Raw genomic sequence first — 14,429 nt, 5'->3', positions numbered from 1 at the left:
GCCTCCACAAGATCCAGCTAGAGGGCGTTTTCTCAGCTAGTGATTGACAGGGGAGGGCCAGCCCACTGGGGGTGGAGCCATCCTGGGGCTGGTGGTCCTGGGTTCTATAAGAAAGCAGGCTGAGCAAGCCATGGGGAACAAGCCAGGACGCAGCTCCCCTCCGTGGCCTCTGCGTGGGCTCCTGCCTCCGGGATCCTGCCCTGCTTGAGTTCCTCGCCCGACTCCCTTTGATGATGAACGGTGATATGGAAGCATGAGCCATATAAACCCCGTTCCTGCCAAAGTTGTCTTGGTCACTGGGTTTCATCACAGCAGTTGTGACCCTAACTAAGACAATAGCACACACCAAGGGGGACATTTCACTAGTGAGGCCTTCTTCAAAACCTATAGTGCGAGTCTAAGCATAACAAAAGCATCCGACAGAGCCTAGTTGAGGGACATTGTTCAACACACCTGACCTCAAATCTGTTAAGGTCATCAAAACTAGGGAAAGTGTGAGATACTGTCATAGCCTGGAGGAACCCAGGGAGACTGGTGACTGATGGGATTCTAGAAGAGAGAAAACAAGAATCAGGTAATAATTTAAGAAAATCCCAGGGCTGGAGGTGTGGCTCAGTGGTAGAGCCCCTGCCTAGAATCCCCCAGTGAGGGGCTGAGGGTGTGACTCAGTGGTAGAGACACTGCCTAGAATCCCCCAGTGAGGGGCTGAGGGTGTGACTCAGTGGTAGAGACACTGCCTAGAATCCCCCAGTGAGGGGCTGGGGTGTGACTCAGTGGTAGAATACTGCCTAGAATCTCCCAGTGAGGGGCTGGGGGTGTGGCTCAGTGGTAGATCCCCTGCCTAGAATCTCCCAGTGAGGGGATGGGGGTGTGGCTCAGTGGTAGAGCACCTGCCTAGAATCCCTCAGTGAGGGGCTGAAGGTGTGGCTCAGTGGTAGAGTACTTGCCTAGCATGTGCAAGGTGCACACACACACACACACACACACACATGCATACACACACAGGTGTCTAAAACACAGCAGAATACAAGTCTATAAGGAAACCAATACTTCATCAATGTTGATTTGTTATTTATTATTGTGTGCGCACGTGTACACACAACTGTCATGTGTGCTTGGAGGAGAGAGGACAGATTTCGGGAGTTGGCTCTTGGTTCCCCAGTGCTGAGCAGGGTCTTGCTTGTGTCTGCTGCCATGCACTGCACTCAGGCTAGCTGGCCCGAGAACTTCCAGAGATTCTCCTGTCTCTGCCATCTCACTACAGGAGTGCATAGATTACATCTAGGTACCACCACACCGGGCTCTTTACACGCACCCTGAAGATGAATCCCAGGTCACCAAGCTCGGGACTCCACAGGTCCAGGGGATACGAGCACATTGCCATCGTAGAGGGGAATCATGGCACCGAGCTGCCCTGGAGTTTGACCAGGAAGTGGAGAGCTGAGGGCTCGCATCTCAAAACCACAGACAGGAAGCCGAGAGAGCACACGGGGAGCGGCGTATACGGCGTATAGCTTCGGAAGCCTCAAAGCCCACCCTCGGTGACATACTTCCTCCAGCAAGGCCACACTTCCTCGTCTTATGCAAACAGCGCCACCAGCTGGTGACTGAGGACTCAACTGCCAGCGACCGTGGGGGACGTCTCTCATTCAAACCGCTGCGCAATCTTTGCAACTTTTCTGGAGCTGTTTCTACATTAAGCTGCCCATTAAGACATACCTGGAAGTCAGGCGTGGCACACCAGCACTTGAGAGCCTGAGGCAGGGTGTTCAAACATGGCCTTGGCTGTATAATGAAACCATCTAAAAAAAACAAACAAAAAACACCAAAGTGTGTGTGTGTGTGTGTGTGTGTGTGTGTGTGTGTGTGTGTAAAACTTTAAGAGCCAGGTGTGGTGGCGCATGCCTTTAATCCCAGCATCCACGAGTCAGAAGCTGGCGGATCTCTGTAAGTTGGAGGCCAACCTGGTCTACACAGCGAGTTCCAGGACAGTCCGGGCTTCACAGAGAAACGCTGGTTTGAAATCCACGCCCCCCCAAAAGTTTAAGAATCAATTCATACTGCACATCTGTAAGGTGAATACATGCTCTGAGCAGAGCTTCCTCTCTCCTCCAGTCCGTTTCCTTTCCTTCCCTCCTCCTCGGATGCAAGGGGAGGATGGAGACACCTTAGGGGAAGCTTTGCTGGTCAGGGTACCGCTGCCCCTGGCTCCATCGTTAAGATGTCTAAGCCCCCAGAGTCCTCATGTTGGAAATTTAACCCCCAGTGCAGCCAGTGAGAAGTGGGGGCTTCATAAGACCTCGTTGCTCGTCGGGACGGACAGAGTCATGCTGCGAGTGCTGTGAACGGAGGCTCAGGTGGTCATGAACGCAACAGTGTCACTGTTCCGAGAGAGCTCCAGTTACCGGGCAGCAACAAGCTGGTTCCTCTTGTTCTCTTGCTCAAGTCCCTTCCCAGATTTCACCACGGATGGCATCGCAAGAAGGCCCTGCTTGGGTGCCGGTAGCCCGATCTTGGACGTCCCAGCCTCCAAAAGTATGCTAATTATAGTTCTCTTCTTTGTAAATACCCCCGCTCATGTTGTTCTGTCGTGATCGACTGTGGTGCTCTCCTAGGGAACCAACACTCAGCCGTGGCTGAGGTCTAATGAGAACGTTGGTGCCTGGACCAGGAGTTTTAGTCGTCGCTAAGACGTACCTTCGCTGATGAATCCCTCTAACGCCTCACGGTGACAGGAACTCTGACTGCCACAGACATGGGCTTTAAGATTGGCACCATTAGCCGGGCGGTGGTGGCACACGCCTTTAATCCCAGTACTCGGGAGGCAGGTGGATCTCTGTGAGTTCGAGGCCAGCCTGGTCTACGAGAGCTGTTGGACCCCCCAAACTTTGGGATTCCAACGTATCCAGGTGGACGCCCCACAGACTCAGACTCCAGAACAGAAGATGCAACAAGCAAGAGGATTTTATTCCACGTTTGCGCAAACGGGCTCCTGAGCCACGGGAGGCAGAGAAGCCCCGAGCAGCTATTACAAGCTCTTTTTAAACACAAAAACCATAAGATTATCAAGGGGTCACACACGGCGCTTTTCTGGGGGAAATTTCAGGCTAGGAGGGTTTGGGGACGTGGGGGCCACCCGTCCTTCTGGAAAAAACCACAAGATGTTCTGCCTGTTCTATCTCAAGGGCCATCTGGGTGCCTGTTGGGTGGAGCAGACTTTGCTACCTAAAACTGCTGCTTTAGGTTTAGATCAGGCAAGGGGCAGATCTTGCCTCCCTAGCTTGTATTTGAGTGTGTGTGTGTGTGGGGTCTTTCAGAGCAAGTTCCTGGTGTACAAGAGCCTCCAAAACAATACAGAGAAACCCTGTCTCGAAAAAACAACAACAACAAAAAAAATCGAACAAACAAAAAAAAAAGATTGGCACTGTTTTCTTAACGATATTGGTCTTTTTTTCCCTAGCATTTTTGCATCATCTCTGACCATTTTGTCCCATAAACCTTAGGTCTAAAGCACTTGTTGCACACGTGGACCAGAATTTGAGTTCCAGAGCCTAGGGTGGGTGGCGAGGTGGCAGCATTATAATTCCAGTCCTGGGAGGCAGAGATAGGGGATCCCCGGAGCCAGATGGCTAGCTAGGTAGTTGTCCGGGAGAGCTTTGGGTTTGGTTGGAAAGAGTCTGACTCAACTAATAAGCTGAGAGAGAGAGAGAGAGAGAGAGAGAGAGAGAGAGAGAGAGAGAGAGAGAGAGAGAGAGAGAGAGAAACACACACACACAGAGAATAATTCCCAGCATCAACCCCGAGCCTGCACACATACATACACATTTACACACACACACCCACGCTTGTGCACACATATGAACTCACATGCACACACCCATGCACACATAAACACACTAAAAAGAGGGGGAAGAGGGCAGCGGCAAGGGAGGGGGAAGGAAACGGCTCCCAAGCTCGTAGCCTCAGGAAGTGGACAAGCCTATAGAGGGGGATTACAAGCAGGGAGCCTCCGCGATGTCCACGGCATCATGACGGCATGACGTCATGACGTCCATCTCCGGGCGTCAACCAAGGCTTGCCCATTCTACAAAAAGTCACGTGGCCCTTACAGTATCACTCCTGGGAGTCGGCAGCGGCTGCCATCATCACTCTCCTCCAGACTTAATTTGGAACGTAGCACTGAAATGCACTTGCTGTCACAAGAACACGTTTGCTCTGCATTCGGTGTCTGGGTGGTAGACGTGGGTTTTGCTGGCTGCCGTCGCCGTGAGTTCATGGCTCCTGCAGCTGCAGTAACCGCTACTGTTGCGGCTGTGGGGGCGTCCGCAACAGCTGTTACTGCAGACACTCTTCTATGGACGCTGCTGCTACTCCTCCTACTGTTGCAGCTGTTATTTTTATTACTTATGGGGAGCCAGGGAGTCCTAAATATTACCGACACGAGCACAGCCACGTCAGGGACATCAGCGCCTCATCCCATGGCATGGCAAGGTCTTCCCCGGGTTAGGCTCAGATGAACGGCAAAGCCTTCCCCCTGGCCCACGTACCCGTGTCCACAGACATTGGACCTTTACAACCGTAGTTTGCAGAAATGATCCAATGCACTCTTCTGGTCTCTGTGTGTGCACGCACACATGTAGCATGCACCAACACAGATGCATACACAGAAATGAAAACAAAATTTGAAAAGCAGAGGAAACCAAAGGCGCGGGGAATGTCTTCCTGGCAGACACGTTACTTCTGCTCGCTTCCATGATTTCTTTCTGCCACGTGGGGCGTTGGTCTTATGAGTGAAATGGCAGGGACAGAAATATTCTTCCTAGTGTCGCCAGCTGAGAGTCGCCAGCTGAGAGTCGCCAGCTGAGAGTCACCCGCCCCCCACGCCCCCCCCAGGATAGGAACAAGTGAAGGAAAGGATATCTAGTCTCCTACTCAAGTTATGGGGACCCAAGGGGATTGTTTATTTTGATTTGCGTGTGAGGGGGAATGCGTGTGCCCGGGACGCACGAACAGAGAGCAGAGGAGTCGGTCTCTCTTCCACACATGGGTGTCGGGGTGGAACTCAAGTCATGGGACTCGTCTGCAAGCGCCCATCCTCACTCAGCCTCTTGCTGGCCGATTGGTCCCATTTCTGTATCCCTCATTGTAAATCTGATTTGTTCAGAGGGGGGGACGGGGAAAGGAATGCTATCCAGCCTGCATCTCCACTAGGAAAAGTTCCCTTGAGCCTTGACCTGCCGGGAAGCTGTGATTGCGCAACACCAAGTCAACCCAAAGAGATGCAGGGGAAAGCTCGGCTGTCCACTTGGAAGCCTGGAGCTCAAAGAGCTGCGTGGGTGATTGGCAGACGGGTAGCAGAGAGGCGGAGCCTGCGTGGGTGATTGGCAGACGGGTGGTGGAGAGGCGGAGCCTGTAGAAAGCCTCTGATAAAGGGAGAGGAGCCAGAGAGCTCCGTTTAAATGTGCATAGTCTGAAATGAAATGCAAGGCGATAACGGAGAGCCCGGCTTCTGTTTCGTAGGAGTGCCCTGGGTTCTAGCTGGAAAGAGGCAATCAAGGAGATAAGTGGCCACGAGGACCCTCTCCCTTTTCAACCTTAGTATTAAAAACCCTTTGATGGTCCCATTGGGCCTTAGGCCAAAGGAAGGAACGAGTTCATGAACACCATTAAAGGGCTAAAAATAACTCGCTTATTTCTCAGCTAGACTGGCTCTGCCCAAGTCTTGGAAAAAGCAAAGGGTTGGGGGGTGGGGTAGGCCTTGAGAGCAAAACACCCATGGTAACAAGAGACTTCTGTTTAGGGGTCACATTCCATGGTGCGGCTGTGGAGCAGCAGGAGTGTAGGTGAAGTCATACGCATCCATTTAATTTTTCTCTAATTAGGTGAACCGTTCAGGGCTTTCTTGACTTCTGATCAGCAAAATGTTTGCTCTATTGTCTTAAGAGGTTTTGAAGTTTTGTTTTAAGTTTTGAAAGTTATGCGGGTCTGTGTGTGGGTAGGTGCACATGTGGGTGCAGCGCCTGAAGAGGCCAGAAGAGGGCGTCAGATCTCCTGAAGCTGAAGTTACGCCCAATGTGAGTTCTGGGAACGGAACTTACATCCTCTAGAGGATCCGTGTATATACTCTTGCATATACAAGGTAAGCACTCCGACCACCGGGCAACATTCCCAACCTTTATTTCCTTTTTAATTTTTTTATTTTGAGACCCGTTCTTGAAAAGTTGCCCAAGCTGGCCTTGAGCTCTCTGTTGCCCAGGCTTACTTGGAAATGGTGAGGCCTCTGCCTCAGCCCCCTGAGTAGCTGCGATTACCAGGCCCTACTGGTGTCTGTCTATGTGTACATATTTTTATATGCATACCTTTGTATGTATGTGCATGCATATATGCACGTGTTTGTGTGTATATATGTATGGGGTATGTACAGACGCAAGTGTGCATATTTATGTGTGTGCATATGGATATGTGAACGTGCATACATACATGTATATGTACACACGTGTATATGTATGCACCTGTATGTGTATATGAATATGTACACACACCTATGTATGTAACGTGTGCATGCATGTGCCTATGTGCATATGCCTATGTCTCAAAAGGGTTAACAGGACCGCAAAGGAGGCACTGCTTTGAAGGCTCCCTGGTAACTTTATGAGCAATTGTGAACACAGGCCGCCGTTCTAGTCAGAGTAACCGCCAACCCTCCAGGTGCCGAGGCAGAGGTGAGTTGCAAGGGGGTGTGCTCCCCCTCTCCCCGGGAAGCGGTGGATTTTTGCATCGCAGATTCTCACCCAAGCCCTGCCGTTCTGCATCAGCTGCAAAACATGACACTAATGTAAGCATCTCGGAAAACACTTGCGTGTACACATGTAAACACTGCAGTCAGCAAAGCCCGCTGCTCTTCGGGGCGTGAGCGCGAAGGGAATCACCAACAGAGGCGTTCGTCCGGGCATCTTCGCCCATGGGAATGGCTCGCATCCCCAGACGTGGCGAGTGTGACGCGTGTGGCGATGTCACGGGGCTCCGGGATGTCTCCAGGCTCGGATCAGCCGCTGCACCCAGGGATGCATTAAGGGGCCCATCCTGAGAGCACACAAAATATATCTCATGCTCCCAGATTGACAAGATATCTGGGGATTAAGCCGGCTGCTTCACACTGTAATCCTTGGATACAGCATAATTGAAACGGGCTGTGGCTGAGAGACGGGAGCCTGCGAGCATCTCTACATTGCAACTGAACGGCAGTAGGGGTGGGGATGGGAGGGTTAGATGGCTCACCTGGTAGGTGCCTGCCCTGCAAGGCTGATTACCCGAGTTTGGACCTCATTAAGGAGCTGGGCACGGTGGCACGCATTGGTCACGCCAGGGCTTGGCAGGACGGAGATAGGAGGATCCCTGGAGGTCACTGGCCAGCCTAGCTAGGCAGATTTAGTAGTGAGCTCTGGGTTCAGCGAGAGTCTCAGAAAACTAAGGTAGAGGGCAACCAAGAAGACAGCTGACCCCCACACCCCCCCAGTGGGATCAACCAGAAAGGCCCAAGTACTGTTGTCCCCAACCAATGCAGCCTGTTCACTCAGGAATAAAGGGAGGTGACAAAGCGTAGAGCTTGGACCCCCTGCCTTTCTAAGACCAGGCTGGAAGTGGCGTTTGAGCTTGGGACACAGGAGATACTGAGCGTCCAGGCCCGGGGCTCATCTCTCTGACCCCTTTCTGCTCCTCCAAGCCGAACTGCCGCCATCTTCACGGATTTGGCCGTGCTCACTTCCAAAAGATCCCCACAGGTGGGCTTGGTGGCCTTTTCTCTAGGTAGAAGGGGTGGGAAAGGCTGCGGGACCCTGGCCTGAACAGCCAACCACCCTTCCCAACCAGTGTTGTGCAATTCCGCCCTAACTGCACGTGGCCTCAGGGAGGGGCTGGAAGCATATACATGGGGGAGGGGGAGGGAGAGGGACAGGGGGAGGGGGAGGGCTAGGGCTAGGGCTTTATCTTTGTGGCCATGGGGGAGTTGCCATCCATGTGGGCGCAGACCTTCCAACGTGGCTTCTTGAAGGCCTCCCAAACTCCTGCCTGTAACCCCTCACCCATGCATGACAAGGAAGCCCAGTTGTAGAGAGAAGCCTTTTCCTTGCCATCTGCTTTGGGTTTTCCCCACCAGTCGCCTGGGCTCTGCCGAGTTGTAGTCCCCAAATAACACACAAGATGCTGTATTAATTATGAAGCTGTTGGCCTTGCTTGTTTCTTACTGGCTAGCTCTGACTTAGGTATTTACCCCATAATTGTTAATCTAAGTATTTCTCTTACCGGAGAAAGGGTCCGGGCTTCTTACCCCTATGTCGGTTACATCTTGACTCCCTGTGTTTCTCCTCCCCAGAGTCCTCCTCAACTCCTAGTCCCACCTATCTTGCTTCCCTATTGGCCAACAGTGCTTTATTGACATATACACAGGACTTCCCCATCACCCAATAAACTCACTGGTTGCCCAGGCTGACTTTTGGCAAACTCACCCCCAGCTTGGCACTGGGACCCAAGGAAGGGTGGTAGATGTTGTTTACATCTCCCCCCAGAGAAGGAATTTCAGAAACATCCCCCACCCCCACCCTCACCCCCCCCCCACCCCGAGCTCACACGAGCTCGCCCTTAGCCTTTCAGGGGTTAGTACTGACGGTAATCGGTTCTCTCCAGGTGTCTGATCTTAACGATTTACTAAGAGTCTCACCGGCAGGGACAACACAGCTGGGAGAGCAAACCCTCCAAAGGCAGCATACTGAAAGCTCATTGGCTGGAGATGCCACGTGTGGAGGCCAGAGGTTGGCGTCAGGCGTCTTCCTCTGCCAGGTGCCACCTCTTTGTTGGCTTATTTGTTTATTTATTCGAAGCAGAGTCTCATTATGTCCTCCTGGATGTCCTGGAACTCGCTCTTGTAGACCAGGCTAGTCTGGGACTCACAGAGCTCTGCCTGCCTCTGCCTCCCGAGTGCTGGAATCAAAGGTGTGTGCCAATCATATCCGGCTCCACTTTATTTATTTTATTTTATTTTTTTGAGACAGGGTCTAACTTCTAGGTGGCAAACTATTTCCAATTTACCGATGTTACTGTTGTTTACCTATTATTTAAAACCGACTGGGTGGGAGGGAGAAGCTGGGAGTCCAGTTGCAGAGGAAAAAGCTCCACCGAGGACTTCAGCCAACTGTCTCAGTTTCCCTAGTCGATTTCTACTGGACGTTGTGAGCACCTGATTTGGTGACATCTGTCTGTCTGTCTGTCTATCATCCATCTATCTGATATTTACTATTTATCCTTTTACTCTGGCGTGCCGTATGCTTAGTGTGCTCACTCATTCAAAACCAAAAAAAATAGGCTACCACAGAGTCGTCAGAACAAACGGAAGGGAAGGCTGACAAACGAGCAAAGGGGTGACCATCTCTACCCACTGTCCATGCATAAAGATGCCAAATACATTCCAGGAAGCAAAAGAAACAGAAGTCAGGCACGGCTTGAGTTGGGGTATCCACCCCCGGCTTACACACATGAGCACTTGCTCCCAGGTAGTGGCGTTATTCGGGGGACTGAGTGGCATTTAGGGGGCGGAGCCTGGCCGGCGAAAGAAGGCCACTCGAGATCAGCTCTTTTATCTTGATCGTTCTAGTAACATGGCGTCTCTTCACTTATTTATTTTGAGACAGTGCGTATGCACACCGTGGTGCCTATGTGGAGGTCAGAGGGCAATTGGCTTCTCTTCGTCTGCCGCATGGTTCTCCCGGGTCAAACTCAGGCCATCAGGTGTGGTGGCAAGTGCCTGACCCATCCCACCAGTCCAAGGGGTGGGTCTTTGAAAGTTAAACCCCAGCCCCGGATGCCTGCCTCACGCTCTGCCTCCTCACCATGATGGAGGGAAACCATGGAAACCTGCGGTTCCCCCCTCCTGTTGCCTCCGTCTGGTATTTGGACACAGTGTTGCAGAAGTAATTAATACATAAACCCGTGTGCTCAGCAACTGGGGCACTGGAAGCCCTCGCCTGCATGACTCTGGTCCATCCATCCATCCATCCATCCATCCATCCATCCATCCATCCATCCATCCACACACGGCCCTTCAGTGCCATTTGACAGACAGTGGAGTTTGTTTTTTGTATTAGCGACTCTCTCTTTAGTCCTGGCTGTCCTGGAACTTGCTCTGTAGACCAGGATGGCCTCACACTCACAGAGATCCACCTGCCTCTGTCTCCCCAGTGCTGGGATTGGAGGTGTGCGCCACCATGACCAGCCCTCCTGAGGGCTCACCCCTAACGAGGGGGCCTGAGCTCAATGATGTGTCTCAGAAAGCAATTTGGGCTGTGAAGGTTTCGAACACACTGTTCTACCCCACGTTAAAGGGCTATCCCTGGGAACGTCTTGGACAGTTCAATAGGAGTTGATGTTTATCCGGAAAGATGTTTACCCTGTAGGTGGGCCTGGCTTCCCTCACTACCATTTGAGATGCTGAACTAAAGCCATCAAACTTCTCTCTGCCAGACAAGTTTTTTTCCACCCGGTGGTACAGCTTCCAGGGACATTCTAAATTCATCCTCCCATTCACCCAGGGACCAGCCCCGCTGAGCCGTGCCATGATGTAGGAAGAAGAAGAAGAAAAAAAAAACACCCACAGGCCTCAGGAAAGAGACACAGCAAACAGGGGATGCACGGGCAGCGTCCACAGACCTCAGAGAGAACCTCACAAGCTCTCTCTCTCTCTCTCTCTCTCTCTCTCTCTCTCTCTCTCTCTCTCTCTCTCTCTCTCTCTCTCTCTCTCTCTCTCCTTCTCTCCACCCGCTGCTCGTCTGCCGGCCGTTTTCACCTGGAATGTCTTTGGCTCACTTCCAGATCAAATGCCAGTTAGAAAGCCCCACCCGCCCGCCTGCCCGCTCGCCCTCTCTGGGCAGATAGCAACAGTGACGAGCTGTAATCATTTACAAAGGTCACGATCGGGAGCGGGCCCTGCAGCCGTCGTTTAAAATTCGATTGATCCCTATTTGTAGTCAGGGAAGGAAAATGGGCACCCGGACCATGTTGTAATTATGAGGCTTCCAGGCAGCCGTAAATAGATGAGCAATCTCTGTACCGGCAAATACCTGGGAGAAGAAACGATTGCCCCGGCATAGCGCGTTGCTGGGAAAAGGTTGGAGATAAAAACTGCATTAAAAAAGAAAATCAATCACCTCCCAGCTAATTTGCCCCACTCGCAGTCCATCAGGGTTATCACAATGGTCAGGTGTCTGTTGAATGCGTTCACAGGAGGCCCGACTTGAAATGAAATCTAAAGACTCAAAGCCTCAAACTCAGCGGGCTGCCCGGAGAGGCGAATTTTAGGGCTGGGCAGGCTCCGGAAGCCACAGTGCAGAAGGATTCTGGGGTGGCTCTCCCTCTCTGAGAGTCTTGCTGAGATGCAGGTGTACCCCGCCCCAACCCGGGCATTCCTGAGAGCGTCAGGTCCCCGTGGGCTCTACCAGCTAAGAGCCAGCGATCCCCACACAGCAAACCTCGACTCTGCCGCGCCGTGCAGAATCTCTCTGTCCCTTTGCGGCCATAGAAGGGGGCCAAAGTGTTCCTTGTCGGAGGCCCACGCTCCCCCACGAGTGGCGCAGGGCCTCTGAATCTACTCGGGGGCCTGGTACCGACCCAGGCTTCACCTTGGTTCCCCCATTTGGGTCAAGTTGAGTTTCCACACTGAAGCCTACAGGCTCAGGTATGCTACAAGTCACGTTAACGGTGTGCTTCTCTGAGGAGCGGTTGTTAAATCACGATTGCTTTCTCTGTGTGGAAGCGGCTATCAAGTACCAGCAGCTCCAGGACATAGACTAGGATTTCCTAATCCCCGGAGCCCGGGATGGTGGTGCACACCAGTAATCCCAGGGCTGGGGAAGCCGAGACAAGAGGCTCTCCAGTTTGAGGCCAGCCTGTGCTACACAGAGAGAACATGTGTCAACAATAGTTAAGGTGGAAAACTTTATATGATACCTGGTTTATCGAAATAAAAACAGGAGGCTGGCAAGATGTCTCAATGGTTAAGGGCATTTGCTGCCAAACCTGATGACTTTAGTTCAAATCTCCATGACCACATTGTTGAAAGAGAGAACTGATTCCTGCTAACTGTCCTCTGACCCCTTCCTCACACGCATACGCACACGAACGTACACACAAACACACACACACACACAAAATGTGTATTATAAATGTGAAAGGTACTTGGTAATCCAGATACTTACTTGGTAATCCAAACTAGTATTTCTGGGGTTCTCAGTGCGCAGGGCGACCCAGGATCCCTGCCGGCGAGCCTTCACAGCAGGACTGTAAGAGGCCGGTGGTGACTCCAGGTCATGTTTGAGGACGTGAAGGTGGAGTGCCCTCCGAGTGTACAATCTATTTCTTCATTCTCTTCACACGGCTTTATGGAATACTATACTCGAGTTTTTGTGCAGTCATTTAGTATTATTTCGAGAACATTTCCTCACAGCTTTAGAAGCCGCACGGCACGCCGTGGAACCGGGAGCGACGGAGCACACCTACAATCCCTGCACTTGGGAAGCTGAGGCAGGAGGATTTCGAGCTTGTGCCGCACCCTGAGGCCATTTTCTCAAAAGCAGAACAACAAGAACCAATAAAACCGTTGCGGTTGCTGTACAATATTCCATGAGGTTCATGCGGCGTAATCCACACTGGATTAGGTTTCTCCTCCGCTTTTAGAGTGTGAACCCCTCAGGGGCATGTGCAGGAAGACCTGGTCAGCATCCCCTGCACAGTGAGGGTCAGGCTACAAGCCCGGGCCGTGTGACAGCCACCTTTGCCTGAGGTCACCGTGGACTCTGTGCCTGCCCATTGGAGCCAGCAGAGGAACCATACCAGGAGCCTCCCTACATTCTGCCCCCAAAGCAGCCCTCTAGACGGACTTGGTGAGGAGCAGAGAAACAGACCCTCCAACTCTTACACACGCTTGGGAAGCACGCACGCTTGCACTGGTGTGCAGCACACACACACACACACACACACACACACACACACACGCCAAAATCCCCATCAATGTAATGAGATGATTTGTGAATAAGCCTACCCTTATTAGAAGTATGTTTCCACTGCCCAATCAAAACAGCTAATTAATTGGTAGAGTCCTACGACACACGTACCGTATCTGCTAACTACACACACCGAAGAGAACGCGTCACCTGCGAATGCATGCTAGGTAATTAGCAAGTTTCTAGTCTATTTAATACGACGCGTTGCATCACCACTGGGGTGCAGCAGCCTGGGAACTTGACCGTCATCCCTTGACACGACATTTGACCCTACAGTGGTTAGCACTGCTGGTCCTCACCAGCCATGTCCCTTGCTCCCGTCTAACCCACCCCAGCCCCAGCCAGGCAACAAGGCAGTGTCTTCGCCAGGCTTTGCTCCCGTCCCCTTGGAGTCCACCCGCCTACAAAAGTCACAGTGACCTTTGAAGATACTAATCAGATCAGGCCGCTCCCTGCTTCAGAATGATCACGTGGCAGCTGGGCTCACCTGCCACCCAGGTCCTTGCAAGCGTCCCCACGAATCACTGTAGTTGTCTCCTCAAGGCCCTTTCCAACCATCCCTCTGCGACCTCGTCCTCACTTTTTCAGGAAGCACTCCTTTTTATGAACGTACTTACAACACCAAGAGTTCTTCTTATTTCGTAACATTTATTTTCCGGAGACAGACATTCGCTGTGCCTCGAGAATGGCTGTCTTTTTATGATTAGGTGTTTATAGTATTTATTGGCTAACAGCTGTTTTTAAAGACAGACCTTACTATGTAGGTCAGCTGAGATGCAAAGTCAGCTTCCTGAGGACCCTGAGGACTGCGAGTGCAGGTGTGCCTGGCTTTCCAGAACTGTCTTAAAACACACACACACACACACACACACACACGCATGCGCACGTGCACGCATGTGCACACACATACAGAGATACACAAACATATACACTCTCACACAGACACACCTAGACACATATACACATATATACACACAGACACACAATACACACGTAGACATATACACATAGACATAAACATATACACACACATATATACAGACACACATACATACATACACACATAGACACACACACACATATATACAGACACGCACACATACACACATAGACATACCCACACATATGTAACAGATATACACACACATAAACACACCACACACACACACCCCAAGTTGGTTCTGGAGCAACGGCTCAGCAGTTCATAATGCTTTCCCAGAGGACCCAGGTTTAGTTCCCAGCACCCAAATGGCAGCTCACAGCTGTCTCGAACTCCATTTCCAGGGGATCCTAAGCTCTCTCCTGGTTTCCCTGGGCACCAGGCACTCACATGTGCATTCAGTCAAAACACCCATATAGATACACATAAAATAAAAATATATA

General features: G+C 51.6%; 1 long non-coding RNA gene across 1 annotated transcript; it reads right to left on the bottom strand.

Annotated features, from left to right (window-relative positions):
• Positions 1-6,634: 6,634 nt before the first annotated feature.
• On the bottom strand, positions 6,635-7,803 carry LOC110343018. The gene is made up of 3 exons (XR_002385198.1): positions 7,705-7,803; positions 7,279-7,414; positions 6,635-6,815 (listed from the first exon to the last, which is right to left on the bottom strand). It is a non-coding gene; the product is annotated as an uncharacterized LOC110343018 (long non-coding RNA).
• Positions 7,804-14,429: the final 6,626 nt, after the last annotated feature.

The sequence above is a fragment of the Mesocricetus auratus genome, unplaced genomic scaffold (genome assembly GCF_017639785.1).
Source record: "Mesocricetus auratus isolate SY011 unplaced genomic scaffold, BCM_Maur_2.0 Super-Scaffold_100046, whole genome shotgun sequence".
Classification (NCBI taxonomy): domain Eukaryota; kingdom Metazoa; phylum Chordata; class Mammalia; order Rodentia; family Cricetidae; genus Mesocricetus; species Mesocricetus auratus.
Note: the sequence above shows the minus strand (reverse complement) of the source record. Positions and strands in the feature narration are given on the sequence as shown.